Here is an 18279-nt window from a genome sequence, read left to right as displayed (position 1 = left end):
TTAATTCCTCCCCAGTCCCCCCTATACACATTCCTGTCTGTTGTCACTGCTGTTGTACCCTACTGGCACACATGCCAGTGAGGCGCTATATGTCCATATGGGGTCTAGTTATGTGCAGTGACAAATATCATGATCACGCTCGGCTTCCCACTCCTGAACACGGGCCAATCCGTTATGTTTAACCAATCTGCAATAATATATCTCTGCTGTCTGGAAGAAACTCCAAAATGTCAATCTTTCCGGAAAAAAAAAAAAAAAAAAAAAAGAAACAAAACAAAACACACATCCAGCTCAAGTGGAGTTAAGGTCCCTGCAGACTACTGCGTTTTTCCGCCGGTTTTCCAAAAAACGTGTCCAGTCTGCAAGGACCTTTAAGTGTTTTTTGTCGAAGCACGTTTTAATACTTTCCATTGGTTCAACATTGTTTTAACCAACACACAGACGTAAAGGGTGTTCAATAGCATTGATTTATGCAACAAAAAAAAATCTACTTTTAGTTTCTAGCTATCTAACAAGAGGTGATCTCTATTTTTCCATTGAGAAATTTCGGCCCTAGTGCATAGGACACCTATTGGTCGACAGCAGGGCAACAGATGCATCGCCATGTTTATTGTAGTTCGGTCATTGGACATAAAACTCACAAGTCGTCGCTTTAACCCTTGCCAATGCTATTCTAGGCTTTTGAAGGCAATTGTCATACCCGGAAGTAAGCAAAGCATCCTATAGAATTTCAGACACCAATTTAACAAAACTTTAGTTGGTAAAATAACATACTCAGCTTAAGACCGCTGGTGACAGAAGCTGTCATGAACATGAATCTTCAAAAAGATGAAGACAAGGCGGCCATTCATTAGGCAATGGATTCCTAAACAGCCAACGATGTCTCTCTGATGTCGTTGCCCATCTGAGATGATGAATAGCAACATCATTGAATTACAAGGCAACAACAACGTAGAGTGGGCCGTGCTTTCATGGCTGCTGCTTTAGTGGAGATCTTAATTAGCTCTCATAAAGCTAACAGCAACGAGCGTAGTTTACAACACAGAGGAAAAATGTAATGAAGTAACACCTTGCTAAGGACTTTGCTACAGTATACCGGGATTTGCATGGAATTTGCAATATTCACATGCTTCCACACAATAGGAATGTGTGTGGGCTTCAAATGGCAATATGTCGCTGTCAGGCAGAAACCTTGTATCTCCATATTTCATATTTCATTTCTTCGAGCTAAATGAACACTAGTGGTCATCCTTAATCCCTTAAGCCCTATTTTATAATTTGTCGTATGCCAGTGTTGCGCAAAATATGGGCTACAAAAAGCTCATGTGTCGCATTGTGAGCTTGTAGATCTGTGATTGCCTAATGAGGAACGGCTAGTTGAAAGTGGATATATATGTGGGTTTTATAAACCAGCAAAAAACATTAAGAGCTCATGACTAAATAATAACTACATTGAATGCTATTAAGACATATATTTTATTTCCTCAAAAGTAATGGTTTTGGCCACATAAGGTCCCCCCCCCAACAGCAACGATGCTGCAGCACTGTTTACCTCTCTGGAGGTGGGTGGGCGTGACAACTTTATAAGTTATATCTAGTTGAGTATTTGGGGTCGGAGTCATGTTGTCTGCTCTAGTTTCCACCCTTATATAACCACTGACAAGATGTGTCAAAGGCCTGGAATTCAAAATGTGGTAGGAATAGCTCACAGGTTGGCGGAGAGAGAGAGAGAGATATATTTGCTGTAACACAGCAGCAGGACCAGACAGAATGGACCAGCTGGTTATATCCATTTGCAGGGACTTGCTGTATATTATCATCTGGATGGGCCATGATTCCTTATTCTACTCACCATAATTACTGCCACTCACCCCCCCACCCCCATTTTTTAAATCAAAACTAGCCAGCGTTACGCACCGGAAACAGCCGCTGCACAATGTGTTGACATTGTAGATGTGCCTTGTAGATCAGCTATTTTATGTGTGTGACATTGGTGTGCAATCAAGTATAAATCAGGCATACAGTACGTAAGTCCAAAAGTCTTGAGTACCAGGAAAATAATGTCTTCTTCTCAAATTCTACTATAGGTGTACTTGTTGTATTACTTATAACAAGTATAGACACGCGCGCACGCACACACAGTCAAACGCACGCACACGCGCGCACACACACACACACTCACCTGACATGCTGTCAGTAAGTGAGAGTGAAATTCCCTAATGATCACCTGCACGGTGACATCTTCAAAGACTGCACATCTGAAAATGAGTGACATGGACAAAGCGTGCTCGGTAAAGAGACAGCTTGTCAGGTAGCAGCACGGCGCGTTTGTCTTCACGGGTGTGTTTGCCGGCTCTTGAATCTTGTTCTGACGACCAGATGACTTCATGAATATTTTGCCGTCAGGGACAAACTTGGGTTTAGTCTGATGGTTGTTAAAATGTTTGAATGACTTCAGGCATGTGTGCACACGTGTGTGCGCGTGTGCGCACATGCACGTTTGAACACGCACAAGTGTGAAAGCTTTTGATAATGCGTAATAATGAATGTCTACATTTTTGTGTCCCTTTGCGTACTTTGGGGGGTTTTTTTGTGACGTGCAGTGGTGTACCGTAGATTTGATTGTGCTTAAGTGTACTTAGGAAATCAAATTATTGTATGCTACATTGTCTCGGATTAATCCCACCGGGCTTTGAAAATTCACTGCTACCGTCTCTACTCCATCTGTCTGTGTCTACCGTCCTTGAATGCTTCCTCGCAAGCTTTGTAAGAGTGACGCTCATTCGAACAGAAGCGGCCCCACATGAGATGTCATGTTGAGTATTTACAAATGGCTTCACTTATACAAGTGATATATCGCCATATGGACTATGATTACGCATGCATTAATGACTGTGTGCACTAAGGACAGATGGAGTGAGATGCTCCATGCTGCTGCTGCGCGCGTGCGTGCGTGCCCACTCACACATACGCGCGTGCGTGCGCGCGCCCACACACACGCGCGCACACACGCGGGCGCGCGCGCGGCCACACGCGCGCGCGCGCGCCCCCACACACACACACACACACACACACACACACACACACACACACACACACACACACACACACACACACACACACACACACACACACACACACACACACACACACACACACACACACACACACACACACAGTAGGCCTGCATGGGTGATATGGACAAAATCTAATATCCAATATCAATATTGTGATGAAACAACAACACTTTTGTCATTCCGTGATATCCAACTCCCGGATGATATCTAGTCTCAAATCATCAATTTCCTGCCCAGCCCGAATGCATTGATTCTCATCATTTCAAGGCTGAGATGCCAGTTTGATATGCATTATTAGGGCAACAGTTCTTCATTTGATAAAAAATGTGTGATACATTCCGAACTGTCCAGTTGGAACGGTCTCGGCCACACCTAGACCGATGACCTTGATCCGATTGTGGTTTCTGGTTGCGGCCGTGATGTTTTTGTTACCCCGCATGAATGCAGAATGGAGGAGTCTAGTCTCGCCAGTCGCACAGTGAGTAGGTATATGGAGATACCAAACAAAGTAGAACAAGAAGTACTTGGATAAACTGAATTAAATGTCTTTAATCTAGTAGAGGGGAATCATTTTGGAAGAGCACGTGTCTGGTTTCTGCCCCCCTGATGAAGTTATATTTGCTCTAGACCCGATCAGAAAACTTCAAAGGGAATTGATCCCAGATCAGTCATGTGTGGCCCGTGTACATTTTCAGAGCATGTTTATTTTAACTATCGATCAATCAATTGTGTTCCCGGCTTGGATCAATTCCTATTTACCGGCATCACAATGGAAAGTAATTTAGAAGAAAAAATGCCATGACATTATAATCATTGGTTGATTGCATACAGTGCACACCCTATTAAAATTGGTTAAATTGTAAACACAACTTGCAGCCAGTGAAAATGTGTCTTTATTCTCTACTGCCAAAATGTGTCTTCAGTTTTCAAGCAGCTTTTTATGTAATTTAATATTCAACAGTCATTCCATATACAGTAGCTTCCTCTGTGTACAATGCTGTGCTGCATGGTTTAGATATACATCACATGCTCCATTAAGTACTATAGGAAAAGCAGCAATGGTGACTAAGCTACTTTACTGTAATTAATTAAGCCAAATGATTGGATATAATGAAACTGCTGTCTCTAAGTTGTGTTATGTTGGTGCGTAATGACTCAAGAATGGCAGCTATGCCGCTGCCAGAGGACAATAGAAGCAATTTCCCTCCCCTCGATGGTGATGTGTGGATTTTACCCTTATTGCATCTCCAGCACTTTGTGCCATTTTACCTTTTTTTTTCATTCATACTGCCAATAGTTTCCTCCAAATAACTGATGATTATTAGTCCCTAATGTCATCCATTCCGCAGTGAAGAGAAGCTTTTTAGCTGCCATGTGCTTGGCCCCCATACTGTAAATGGCCGTCCAGAACATTGTTTCTCAACGTTAGGCCCTTTACAGGTCTAGAACTCTTTACGGGTCCCTTAAGGTCTACTTGTACACCTGTGGAGCTAAACACAGGTCTATAACTCTTTACAGGTCCCTTTAGGTCTACTTGTACACCTGTGGAGCTAAACATTGAGGACTTTACAGTGTAAATCACACTCATGTGAAGTGAGTGGCCGCTCTTATCATCATACATCACATTCCGTGCTCGGCCAATCAGCAGAGCACATTCCGTGCTCAAACGGACAGACAGACAGACATACACACAAAGCTGTGCATAGGAGGGGCTAGCGCCCCTCGAAAATAAATCAAATAGGGGTCCACGGCCTAATGCATATTAAACTTGGGGTCCTTGAAATGGAAAAAATGTTGAGAATCACTGGTCTACAAGGTGGTGTGTGTGTGCGTTTGTGTGTGCGTGTGTATGTGTACGTGCGTGCGTGCTCGTGTCCGTGGTGTAATCTCGCAAACCACTGGACCGATCAGCTCCAAATGTATTGTGCACGCTGCCAGTAGGCCGAGGAATTACATCCACCACTGCACCTGTGATGCTAGGTTTAATTTACACCCCATCGCATGACAGTGTTGCTTGCCAACAATAACTGAATTGCTATTCAATCGTAAGGATCAATTTTGACTTGTGAGGGTCAATTTAGAACCCCCTCGAAAGTAAAACTAATTGTGGAGGCACTTCTGTGGTCTATTGACAGTTTGGTCAGTTCAGCACTTTGACGACATTATCTCCAGACACACCGACCAATAGATCGACCCTCTAATGGGATCTATTGCTTGAAAAATCGATATGCAAGTATCAATATTAAAATCGAGTCGCAAAGTTCAGAATCGATTTTATTTTATGTATTGTTCATGACAGAAAGACTGACTGACGTTATCTGGCTGCATTGGTAGTGTATGATTGATGGTCTATATTGTTTAGAATTGTTTTAAAATGTTCTTATATGATTGGGCTTTTCATGGTCTACAGTATATTGTTTAGAATTGTTTTAAAAAGTTCTAGTATAATAAAAGCAAAGTAACTTGGGGAAAAAAATTGCAATAAATCGCAATATCGAATCGCAACATAAATGAAATCGGCACCCTAGGTGGAATCAGGAGGTAAGTGAATCGTCCCACACCTACTTTAAACCCCCTTTCTGCATCTTCCTCAATAATATGCCCTTCTCTTCCTCATCCACCCATGTTATTTGCCATCTTTTCAGGACGGCCACACCCCTGTCATTCCCTTGGCCATCATCATTACTCATACAGTCACGCAGTGGAAAAGAGACCATATCAGCATAAAGCATTATCTTTGTGACAACTGGGCCGCAGACTATGAAATATGATGAGCCTCAAACTGAGACTGGTTCAACTTTTCTTTGTATTGGTGGTGGTGGTGGTGGGAGCGTTTCGTTGGGTTTGGTGCATTTGCGAGACAAGGGCATAAATTTGAGCAGTGTTCTGCATTTGCATAGTATATTTGTGACAGTGCCTCTTTTATATGCCTAGTTTATATTGTACATCTCCTTTCATCATCTACTTTCTGGTCCGTCACCTTCTGACAATTTTATTTTGGTTGTTTCTTTTTCTTCTTCTTAACCCATTCAGGCCTGACGTCGAAATTAAAAAAAAAAAGTTTTCTAAATCATGACAATTTTCGGAAAGATTTGAGGCACATTTTAACGATTTTTCAAAAATAGCAGACCTACAAGTTCATAGCGCGCCACTCGGTGGCGCGCTATGAGCTTGTATATCTGCTATTTTTCAATAGCTAAATTATAACAATGTTTAAAACACCAAAAGGGGTTCCCGCCCCAAAATGGGTTAATGGTTAATGTGGTTAAACGCTAACGTGACATGGATGCGTTCCAGGTCTCAATGGATTAAAAGAAAAAACGTCAAAAGCTTTGAAAATCTGAAAATAACAATAAAACTAAGAGACTATAGGATGGTGAAGAGTACAGAGCAAAGATGATCGCACATACTCAGCAACAGATGGTGATTAAGGAAAACAGCAGCTGATGTATGACACGGCAGGTTGCAAGTGAATCACATTAAGCCTGATTCATACTCTGTTGTATGATGGTGTCCTGTGTCAAAAATAGCAGATCAACAATTATTGCTGCAATGCAGTATAAATTAGGAAACAGCAGCTAAAAGGGATGTTAACCTGCTCAACGCTGATACAAGTGAAGACATCTGTTTATTCAGTCAATACAAGCTACTGAACGGCAGCTTTAGTGGCACCACCATTTACAATATGATCTGTCATTTATCTATATATAAATGCACCATGTCCGTTTGTGTGTACGGCGGTAATGCATTTAACTCGAGAACGTTAGCCCCACCGACTTCAAATTCGACACGCGTTCCACATCCCCACAGGGCGTGCAGTGCCCGGTGTCGAGTTGGTCGGACCCACGGTTGTCCAGAACCGCCACAAAAGGCCTCTGCCCAGGCTCTGTCTGGACAGGGCCCCTGCCCATGCTCCACATATGGAGCTGGCCTGTTCTGACATCACAACACTCCATATTTGGGCATGCCTGACAGAGAACTCCGTATATAGGAATAAAGGGACACGGAGAGACAGATACAGCAATCTCCATAAAAGGGACACAGACAGATGAGTGGAACGGGTACTCTGACATGGGTATAACGGGTATTGCATAGTGGGGCATGGATCTCCAACTTTCACCGTTACCGCCTCTGTGCTCTTTGAGATATTTGTACTTTACTTGAGTAATTCCAATTTCCAATACTTTTACTTCACTACAATTATTTGAAAAATGGAGTTGCTAGTATTCTAAATGATGTTTGACATTCTTGAAGCATCCGGCACTTGTTTCTGATTGGACCCTGCTTTAATTGCGCTTGGAATTACTATTACTATTATTTCCACTTTTCAAGTGAATTATGAGATTTGAACTTACATAATGTTCTTGGTCCCAAATGTCACATTACAATATATCCTCCTCATGTACGCAAGGTTATTCATGAATCTGAATGAGACAGGTGTACCCACTTTTGTGTCTTGTGTGTGTGTGTGTGTGTGTGCATGTGTGTGTGCATGTGTGTGTGCGTGTGTGTGGGCGTGCGTGCGTGGATACGTTGAGGGAGAGGCGGACATGCATTATATTCACCTGACGTCACTGACACTTTTAGTTCTATTTAAAAAATGTAAACCACAGGTGACCCCCTTCGTTCCGCAATGAGGCACAATTGGTTTTCAATGTGATGGCGTTCCAGGCACACACAAGTCAATGACAATTGACTCGCCCCCCCCCCCCCCCCCCCTAAAAAAGAAAATGGGGGGGGGGGGGGCAAGTTATGGTGCAAGTTATGCACCTGTCGGTGCATGACATGGACCGCGCTGCGTCGGCTGAAGGTGACTTTGCACCACTCGGCACGGCGAATAGCTCGCTTAACCAGTCAGACAGTTTTGTTGCATACTCTGGTTGAAGTAACATTTTATTCACTAAAGAAAGTTTGCAGTGTAACTTTCATTTCATAAGCCCACCGCTGACCTGAGATATAAAACACTACTAGTACACTAGTATACTAGTACTGTACTACATGTACTGTATACTAATGCAGTGTTTTGGTACTGAACTGTATGTCAAATCCTTTTTAACCAGAAACCAGCGGTCATTGTGTGGCCAGCTAAGAACTGGTATCCTGCCTGATGTTGAAAATGAATTTAATTTTATGTTTTATTGTACACTTTGATGATTTGAGGGTTCCATTATTTGAGGCAATGCAACAACAAAAACCTGAACTATTCTGGGAAGATAGTCAGAATTGGAGTGGTTATTAAATCATGAAGTATTTCAGACTGCACAGTTTGTTTCTAGAGCCTGGAGTAGAATACAATCTCAGCTCTTCAAGTATAGGTCCATGTCCGGTCTCACAGGCCCAATGGCGTATTTTATTTTATTTTATGTTGTATAATTATGTAATCTGCCATATAAGAATAGTGGGTGTATTAGTTAGTTTAGTATTCACTTGATCATTGTTTGCAAACTGTCATGTCGGTTTATTGTCATTTATTGTCATTGTTTATGTAAACTGTGAAAAGTGTCCTGTAAGTCCATATGGGCTGGGCTTTTTAGGAAGCATGACACTTAAAGAACAAAATCAATCAATCAATCAATCAATCAATCACTAATTAACTATATCATGCATTATGCTGTAGCCTGCTGTATATTTGTGCTGGACAACCACAGCAAAACTGACTGTGTTCGTTGGTCCTTGTATTGGCGGCGGTGGCTACTTGTCCTTGTATTGGGGTGGCGGTGGCTCAGGGGTAGAGTGGCTGGATGGGAACCGCAAGGTTGCCAGTTCGAACCCAGGCTCCCCCAGAGTTAGTGTCGAAGTGTCCTTGAGCAAGACACTGAACCCCTAATTGCTCCCGATGTGCAGGTTGGTACCTTGCATGGTTTCCTCCGGCATCGGTGTATGCATGTGTGTGTGTGTGTGTGAATGGGTGAATGTAATGCACAATCTATGTAAAGCGCCTTGGATAAAGGCGCTATATAAATGCACCATTTACTATATAAATGTACCATTTATTGAGTCTACTGATAGTGTTTCATCATCAGGAGAACAGTCATACATGTACCCCCAGCTGCTGTAACGACCAAATATCCCCCCCAGCTGCTGTAACGACCGAATATCCCCCCTGCAGGGTCAATATAGTGCAATGTTATCTAAATACAGTATCTATCTTATTACTTTAACCGTTGCATACAAAATGCTTTGACGATGGGATCGTCTTGTATTCAAGGAACAGTGACTCATGACATTTTTTTGTCGCAGAATGCACACATGGCACTTTTGAATCAAGCTCCTCAGATGACAATTATATAGCCGCCTTATGTTTCCGAAATTCCCCAGAAACCAAAACCTCCACCGGGCCATGCAGCTCTTCTACTGCCTGGAACGGGATGATCCGAAGGGGACCGCGGCCGCTCCCCTGGGTGCTGAGGCACTCACTATAGGGTTTTGTGCCCACAATGCAGACGCTCTTCCAACACAAAGACAGCAGGTGATCCCTGTCCAAAAAAACAACTACTCTTGCATTTCTTTGCCTTTTTTTTCCTCTCTCTCCTACACCTTTCCCCCTTAAGTTTCTGCACTATTAGACACCGACGGGGAAAGACAGCGAGGAGAAGGGCAGAGAAAGGGCGTGGCTCAGGCCTTGAAGCAGATTCAAGCGTAGGACTGTGTCAACAACACAGTGTGGGGTTGGCTGACCCACAACTAAGGGCAGCGCAACAACCGTTTAATTCCTAAATAAAATCCATGTTTTCCTAAAGTTGAGAACCGAGGATAAATGCACTAGACATCAGCACTTAGCTAACCAGTTTGTAACCACATAAACCCTAAAAATATACTTCACTGTGCGTCAACAGTCTACTCTAAATGCTCACATGACTTTGCGTAACAACGTGTCGCTTGGCTCCGCAGACTATTCCATCTATTTTTGCCGGATATTTGTTCTACGTTCACCTATGGCGACATGCCCAGAATTGGCATGCTATACGGTCACATTGTGCGTTCACAATCATCTTTCTTTTGTCCCTCTAATGGAAGCTTCATAACGCTGCATGATATATTTGGGACATGCGGGAGATTAACCGACCATGTTTGTGTACTGTGTGTGTACACATACTGTGACATCTGGAACCTGCATGCCGCGATAAGAGGGGCGGGCACCTCTGAGCTCATCTATCAGCTATAGACCAGTGGTGCACAGTAACTAAGGAGATTTACTGGAACACCGTTTACCATTTGAGTATCATGTACTTGAGTACGTGTGCTTTTGGATACTTTCTAAGACAGATATTGCACCTTTGACTCAACTACATTCCCAGGAAGGGAAAAAGTACATTATGATTTAACCACTTAAGCAAAGAAGTTGAGACGAAGAACCATTAAGTCCATAACGAACATACAGTACCTTCCCTGTTTGTCCACACACAGACCAGAAATCATACATAGTTGAGCTTTATAAACACAACAATTTGAGTGAGCAACATTCACTTTTGAGTCAAAATAATGTTAAAGTATCTATACTTTGACTCAAGTACTTTGTCCAACACTGGTCGTTATCCAGCAGTTCAACCCAAATGGGGTTGAACCACAAGAGTCACTGCAGATTAGAGTGGGCTTCAGCTTTAGGTGTGGAGTAAAAAGAGCTAAAGTCAAGGTGGCCATTAATTATTATGAGTGGACTGATATCACCTGTCAGTGGTAGTGGTCAGCTAAAATACATGAAGGTCACGGTCGTCTGAGCGAAAGCAGCAAGGATGAGTGTGTGTAAGTGCATGCATTGCATGGATGTGTATACCTGGGTGCTCACAACGCGTCGCACTGCGACGCGCTGTGAGCTTGTAAAAACAGTCATTACGATGGCATCAAGGCCCGCCAATAGACTAGACTAACACTAAAACATTCCAGGTGACTAAAATGTGACTAAAACGAAATGAATACTATTCAAGAGACTATGACAAACTAAAATCAAATTTTGCTGCCAAACACAACACTGGTAAACAGGCATATTTGAAAGAGAACCAATGCTGTAAGATATTCAAGCTGCCTGTCTGTTATGAATGGATATTAGATATGGACAGAATAGTGTATGCAAGACTGATTTGTGTGTTAGACTGCAGGCACTGAGTCGCGTTTTGGATAACTCTGATGATGAGGAGGAGTTGCTGTTTATACGTTTGCAATGCATTCATGACAGATGGATTCATACTCACACTTTCATTTGACATGTCCCTGCGAGACATAATACATCACTGCGTGATTAAACTTGACAGGTTCTAACCTACAAAATAATGTTGCATAAAAGAAAAACAACACAGTGATTGTCAACACCACTTGATTGGCCAAGTGGTAAATTAGAATGATGAGGAGATGATGAGAGTGCTCACCGCATGTAACTGACCCAAATAGGCAGTTGATTTGGTAATTAAACATGAAGCCCTAATTTTTCACTAACAATAAGCAACAACATTATCTCTTTCCGACTGTTTACATTCTTGTTTGCAAAATGAAAATGCCTATTTTGTTACAATATTTTGTTTAGTGTGGACTATGCCAGTGCAATTAAGATAAATCTTATATGGTGCAACCAAACGTGCAGTTTAACTATGAAACTAACAGGACCACTGTCTTTTTTTTGGTTCGCATTTAAATATTTGTCACTTGCTTTCCTTATTGTTCACATCACATCTGCATCTTCCAGCCTATACAATATTGACACACCCTGTGGTCCCCAGTTCAGGGAAGAACAACCAAGAATTTCAGAATAAATCTGTGCATCTTTGTGGATGCGCGTACGCCATACGTCATTGCCTTTGTAGTCCATGTCAGTCAATGAGACTATGACCATAAATTATGGCACTGGTTCGAAATGTGTGGTTCCTGGTCGACCACCAGGGATCCAAATGGACTGCTATGGTACATAACTCAGAGTGTACAAATAAGAAAAGGAGGTTAACATGGGTTGCATTCGCTGTACCGCACTGTTGTGAGGAAAAGAGAGCCGAGCCAGAAGGCAAAGCTCTACCGAGCAATCTTCGTTCCTACTCTCACCTATGGTCATGAAGTGTGGGTCATGATCGAAAAAATAAGGTTGTGAATACAAGCGGCCAAAATTAGTTTTCTTCGACGGGTGGCTGGCATCTCCCTTAGAGATAGGGTGAGAAGTTCAGTCACTCGAGAGAGACTCGCAGTAGAGTCGCTGCTTCTTCGCCTGGAAAGGAGCCAATTTAGGTGGTTCGGGCATCTGGTTAGCATGCCTCTCGGGCGTCTCCCTAGGGAGGTCCTCGAGGCACATCCCACTGGGAGGAGACCCCCGGTCAGACCAAGGCGCAGATGGAGGGATCAACTCGACTCACTGGCCTTGGAACGCCTCGGGATGCCCCAGGAGGAAGTTACTAATGTTGTATGGAAAGTGATGTCTGGAGTTCTCTGGTGGAGCTGTTACCCCCACGACCAGACTACAGATGAGCGGTTGAGGATGGATGGATGGATGGATGGATGGATGTTAACGTGGGCTGGTTTTGGGGTTGCATCCAATGACACTATACGTGTTAAGCCTAATTTATGCTTATATAACTTGAATGAAAATAGCGTACCCACTCACATCCGCAACTCATTATGGGCTTGTAGGCCTGCCATTGTCGATGTACAACACTGTCATGCCGTCGCATGACAGTGTTGTACATCGACAACACTATGACGGGCTGTGCATACCAGTTAGAATATGTGTCAGGCCATATGTCTGGCCATGTGCCTGAGGGAGGGATATATCTAGCTGTGGATATAAGTCACTGGAGCAAATCTTTACTCTGCACAAAATCTCACACACACACACACACACACACACACACACACACACACACACACACACACACACACACACACACACACACACACACACACACACACACACACACACACACACACACACACACACACACACACACACACACACACACACACACACACACACACACACACACACACACACACACACACACACAATGTATTACAGTATTAATGGACGACTTCACCCACTCTCAATGTATCTTCCTATAATTGGTCCTCACTATGCACATTATAATATGGTACCATTTTTGTCTACTCAAAATGTTTGGCTGTCCACACTAATAGAAACTGCAGGCTTTCTATTCCTGGAAAGTTAGCATGCTATAAATGAAAGCCATTGTTCTCACATCACCTATGAGAGCCAGTTAAAAAAAAGAAGAAAAAAATCATTTTTTCATTACACTGCAGTATTGATACTTTTACTAAAGTACAAAATGTAAGTAATTTTCCCACCACTATGCGCGAGCGTGTGACTGTGTTAATATGGTTTTGTTTGAATTAGGCATTAAGTGTCGTCGTAAAACCCAGCCAATGTTTTGTTGATCTAAGAAGTCAATACCAAACCAGAAGATTACCGTGGGCATCAACATATACGTTATGCACAACCAAACAAACAAGGCCAGCTCATGAATTGAAATATTAGTTCTATTCTGGCAGTTCAAATTTAAAATATTCATCACTGTGGTCAGAGTCTCATGCATTCTGGAAAAGAAACTCAGTGAAACTGAAACATATGAAATTTGAATCCTTTCTGATCCTATGGCGGCTCAATCACCATGACAAATTGACTAAGCAATGAGCTCACAAGGAACGCCTATGGATAATTTTATATGCAGGGATCAAATACGCATTCATACAAGATTGTACACGGTGAAATTGAGTGTAACACTTTTTTGCCGGGGATTTCTTCATGGTAAAGGTGCTATAGTGCCAAGCAGATGAAGCAAATTTTAATCTGAAATGCTTCGCCTTCCATTACCCCCAAAACCGGGAGGCATAATTTTCCCTTAGTACCTCACGCTACCTCGTCTGTCTCTTTAGAAGCGTTAATATTCCAAGCGAGGTGTTTGCTGATGTCCGAAATGACCACAGAACATCAGCGTTATGATCAAAACCATGGAGAATGTCGTAGATTTAGAGTTATGAGCAACTTTTGTCGGCCCGTAAACAAGGAAGTAAACGGCAGTGCGCATGCGCGAAACCGGTCTAGGATCACTGAAGAAGGAAAGGCAAAAAAAAAAAAGGTTTATAAAATGGTTTACTAGAAAAGACGTGTACTAGAAGTGTAAAGAGTGGCCCAGTTCTGTTTTTACACTCAGAGTGTAAGGACATTTTTTAGGGGGAGGGGTTAAAGGGATACTATTTCACTTTCAAGTCTGGTGTCATTTTAATGTCTAATTGGCTGTTGTGCTTGATTCGGTATTTAGATATTTGATATGCATTTCAACAGACCCATTGTAACTTCAAACTCCATTTTAACCATGTTAGATTCATTGAAAACATGGGTGTTTTTCCTCTTCAATAGTCTCCCTTTTGACTGATACCTACAGTAGTGTCCATTCAAACTCTAGACGGGCCCCCCCCCAAAGTTATTAGTGTAGCTGTGCCCGGCGGCCAGCGAACAGGCCCGAAAATGAAGGCCCAGCCTTACCTGGCACCTGTACACTCAAAACACGCTCCATATATGGCCAGACCTCATCAAACCCTGTACACTCAAGACACTGCCCCCCATGGAGCTGACCTGTTCTGGCATTCCTTATGTTGATCTGACCTCATCAAACCCTGTACACTCAAGGCACGCTGCATATATGGCCAGTACAGAACTCCATTGATCTGACGCCCCACGTCAAAGCACCAGCACTCGCCCAGCAGTCTGCCGTCACACAGGAGGATGTGTCCACGTGACCTCGCACAGGTCGCTTCTCGCCCTCAGGGCATCTTACTGGTTAGAACATGGTTAAATGGAATGATATTGGAAGGGGGTGTGATCAATATCAATATAAAATATCTAAATACTGAATGAAGCAACTTAAAAACGGTATGGGATGCTCACAAAAGCTTGATTAGACATTAAAAGTGAGCGATGCAACTGTAGTGTGTGGGGGTCCCCGGGGGCCCCCCCAGGAACGCGCCCAGGGGGCCGGGCCGATTCCGGCGAGCCGCCCCATGTCCGAAACGGTTGAGAAATGACAGTTACCGTGTGGGGGTCCCTCTACTGTACCCTCTACTGTACTGTACTGTCACTGTACTGGCACACCCGAAATCATCATATACAGTATACAGTTAATCTATGCATGTGTGTTTGTGTGTGTGTTCGGTTGCGCACAGGTGGTGAAAAACAACCATGCTGTTTTCGTGCTCAGACCCAGGCACCCACCCAGCTACCCAGCCACACACATAGCTCCGTAAAGCTTAAAAAAGCTTAAAAAATATGATACATAAGGAACCAAAATATATTATTTTTTGTTTTGTTTGTTTCCCCTCACTGTATATATTTATTTTCCCTTTTTACCTCCTATGATGATTTATTTTTGACTATATAGTTGTGTATATTCGTACGTCTCTAAATGTTTTGATGAATTGAAAATGGTAGGCCCTATTGTAAACAAGTGTAGTGCTTTATGGTGTCGTCCACTCACTGTTTTTTTGTATTGAGTTGTACTTGAAATGTACTGTAATTCTGCAAACTGTTAATACATCAATCAATCAATCAATCAATCAATCAATCAATCCAGTGTGCAGACCATGGATAGACCCTCGGGGGACCCCGTTCAATTAAGTGTACTGTATATGGTTTAACCCTCGTTATTTTGTCATTATAAGCAAACAGTTTTAAAGAGGGAGTGCCACAATTTTTTTATTTTTCATGTGTCTATGAGGTGACTAGTACTTCATTAGACACCCTGGAGTCGTTTTTATGTGCAATGGTGTATTAACTTTGTATTTAGGGTTTCTTCCTGGAGGCTGATCCCTTGACAGTCAAACGGGCCAATGAAATAAACAGTAATATAGTGACATCAAACTATCAGCCCCTCACCCTTTATCATACAACTACAGCTGTGGGTGCGGCTTCAGTTCAGGTGGATCACCACCCATTAGGCAAACCAGGCATACTTAATGAACTGGTGCCCACATAAAAACAACATTTTAACAAATACTTTACACTTTTTTGGAAAAAAAATTATACCTCCTTATATAACAATAAGACCTGATGACCATGTTTTAGTTTGGAAATAAATCACGGCACTCCATCTTTAAATTAGGATTTCGTTTTTTAAATGTCTGAAAACAGGGCTAGAAGATCTGACCTTAGTGGTTCACAAGGTATCAGTATAGTATTACAGTATAGATTTCCATATGAGTTCAAGGCTCAATAGATCTTTTTTTGTGTGCAGACGCCCACTGTCTTGGATAATCTTCTTTTGCTGGAACCGGTGTCATGTGAGGTTGCCACGCAATGCTCCTCACTCTCTCCCTCTTTCTCCCTCTCCGAGTCTGCATGTGCGAGGATGCTTTGACACTGACCTCACCACCCTCTGCTCTCTGGCGTGGCCGCGGGCTAATTTATAAGCCTCTTTACTGGGATTATCTTTCTTCCTGGTGTGCTCACTTGCTAGTAGACAGGAAAAGCAGAGATACATGGGTTTCCGCCATGGCCATAAATGGCCCGCCATTCTGGCTGCCCGGGCTATGACACAAGACATTCTGCACAATTTTGGAATGGCGGCATGGTGGCTCAGCAGGTTAGTTCACAGACCACGCTCCTTGTGAGAGCCATGTACCATGTATGCAGGTTCAAATCTGACCCCCGTCTCGTATCGTATGTCTCTCCCCTCTCTCTGATCTTAATGTCCTGTCTCTCTAGACCAGTGGTTCCAAAACACTGGGTCGGGACCTATTTGTGGGTCGCGGACACATTTTTATGGGTCCCTTCATTTTTGGTTTCGTATACATTTAGTTTTTAATTATTATTTTTAAAATATTTTCAAAAAGCATTTCTAAAAAAGCAACGTTTGTCATGAATTTAAACCAAATTCAATGATTTTTTTCAGTAATTGCATGGAGAAATAAAAGAAAAATCAAAGAAATTAGAAAACAAAATTAAGAAGTAGTGAAAATAGCTGATCTACATGCTCGCAACGCGGCGTGAAGCAACGCGTCGTGTGCTTGTAGATCTGCTATTTTCACTAGTTTGGGGCCCGGGCAAACATCTAATCTCTCTTTCGGGTCTCGGCCTGAAAAGTTTGGGAACCACTACTCTCTCTACACCAACCAAAGTGTGTAGCGTTATCAAAAATAAATCTGAACCACTTTCTACCTGGCTAAGGCTAAAGTTAGCATTAGCTCATGCTAGCTATCTTTCTCTAGCGTTCATATTTCAATTACGATGCCGTGAAAAATCAGAAATCAGATCCGAACCTCGGATGTCTGATCAGCACAACGGACAGCGACGTAGTTTGAGAAAAATGCCAGAGAAGATCATAATTATTGAATGAAAGCTGTTCAAACAGCACTGTCTGTTCAGCAGTTATAACAATAGTCTACACATTTGCAAGCATGTTCCGTGCGTGCGGGGGTGAGCAAGGTGTTGCCTATAGCAACCGGCTCAGGGCTAAAGTTTGATTTTAACAGAGCCATTTCAGATCCATATAAAGCGATATAAAACGTATGTATGTCAATCGCAGACAATAGATGGCTATTAAAAAACATAAATGTCACCCGCAGACAATTCTGTTAATTATAATTGTCACAAATAAATGAATAAATAGTATAGCTTAACATAAGGGCTTCAGTGTTAAAAGACAAAACAAACATGCAACGAGATTTAGATGAGATGGCCGCCATTGCGAGTGCTTTGTCAATCACAGCCTGAAAAACAGAAACTGAGAATCCTTCTTCCCGTTTGGTGATGATAGGAAATGCCAGCCACATCATTGTTTGGAGATGTTGTTTATCTCACCAAAAGCATGCTGCCAGTGCACAGGGGATGAAAGCACAAAATAATGGCCATGGGGCCAAAATAATAATGGGGCTGAGTGGGGTTAATAGACTAACACAGTGCCCTGTCAGCCTACTTCCAGCAGCATAATGAGGAAAGGGGATAACGTCAACAAGAGGAGAGGGACAAATACAGTGTTCAGAATTATTATGTTGCTTATATGATGTCACGTCAGCTAACAAAAACACGAAACAATGAGGTTCAACTGTTACTCACCTACGGCCAATTCAACTCAGGTTAAATTCAGCAAGTAATTGGCACCGTATTCCAGCAGTCGGCAGAGAGGATGTCTTTCATTTCACTACCTCTTATCACAACTTGTCACCAAGAACAAAGGGAGAGAACCTAGTGACTACACTCAGTCTTCAAATCTAAGTG

General features: G+C 42.6%; 1 protein-coding gene across 1 annotated transcript in view; it reads right to left on the bottom strand.

Annotated features, from left to right (window-relative positions):
• The window catches only part of adgrb2 (adhesion G protein-coupled receptor B2), a 538535-nt gene that overhangs the window by 94111 nt on the left and 426145 nt on the right, over positions 1–18279 (bottom strand). The gene's annotated exons all lie outside the window — the stretch shown is intronic.

The sequence above is a fragment of the Electrona antarctica genome (assembly GCF_951216825.1).
Source record: "Electrona antarctica genome assembly, chromosome: 15".
NCBI lineage: Eukaryota > Metazoa > Chordata > Actinopteri > Myctophiformes > Myctophidae > Electrona > Electrona antarctica.
The sequence above is the reverse complement of the archived record's forward strand: the minus strand, read 5'-3'. Positions and strand labels throughout refer to the sequence as shown.